Below are 1,168 nucleotides of genomic sequence, written 5' to 3'. Positions count from 1 at the left end.
TTTTGATTTGGAGTCTCACTCTGTCACCCAGGCTGGAGGGCAGTGGCATGCTCCCGGCCACCGCAGCCTCGATCTGCTGGGCTCCAGTGATCCTTCCATCTCAGCCTTCCAAGTAGCTGGAATTACATGTACATGACACCATGCTTGGCTAGTTTTTGTGGTTTACTGTAGAGATGAGCAAGTTGCCCGGGCTGGTTTTGAACTCATCGGCTCAGGCAGTCCTCTCTCCTTGGCCTCCCAAAGTGCTGGGATTATAGTGTGAACCACCGCGTCCAGTCCATAGGGCACTTTTCACTCTGGCTCTCATGCTGAGTCTTTGACTTCCACATGTGTGTGGCTTCTCGGCACATCTTAGTTCTGACCAGCCAGGTGTGAGGTGCTCCAGGCCACAGATGGCCAGTGGTTGCCCTCTTGGGCCTGCAGCTCTGATGCCCGGGGTCATCATTGGCTGCCCCCCACCCACCCCCCCATTCCCTGGTGAGTCTTCCTCCTCCCGGCCTCTGGTTGGCTGGTGGATTTTCGTGACTCTGTCTTCAGTCTTCTCTTCCTGTCTCGACGCTTCCCTTGTACCCTTCCCCCCCGGCCTCCTGCCTGCCTGCCTCCAGTCTACTGCCCGGCTCCGCTATTCTTTGCGAGCTCAGGTCTCGGGCTCTGGACCTGCCTGACCAGCTGGTGCCTGGACATCACCGTGGGGTGTGTGGGTTCCCTTGTGCTCAGGTACGGAGATGGTCTCCTCCCTTGTGCCCACCCATCCTTTTGCTTGTCCTGGCAGTGAGAACCCTGGTCCATTCCTGGCATCTCTCATCTCTCGTGGCCTCCTATGCTGCTGCTGTGGTTCTGGTTTGGCCTGTCCTCTTGCCTGATGCTTGCAGAAGCTGCTCCTCACTGGGCTTCCAACTCCAGTCCCCTCAGGGCCCCCCACCAGTCAGGCCCACCCTCAGAACTCCACAGGTCCTCCAGTGTGGCTCTGGGCTCAGCTAGTCCAGCCCTGCTTCCCTCCAGTCTGTGTCTCGTAAGCCCCTCATGTCCTGCGAGCTCAGGCTGCACGCCTCACTGGTCAGTTGTGACCTGTCTCCAGATACATTGTTTCCTGAGGGACAGATTGTCTCAGATGAGACCCCTGTCCACCCGATAGTAAGAAGATCTCCCAGATGTGCTTTCCTTTGTC

This window comes from Carlito syrichta, unplaced genomic scaffold (genome assembly GCF_000164805.1).
Source record: "Carlito syrichta isolate Samal-C Ts95f unplaced genomic scaffold, Tarsius_syrichta-2.0.1 Scaffold109911, whole genome shotgun sequence".
Classification (NCBI taxonomy): domain Eukaryota; kingdom Metazoa; phylum Chordata; class Mammalia; order Primates; family Tarsiidae; genus Carlito; species Carlito syrichta.
This window is presented reverse-complemented; position numbering follows the sequence as displayed.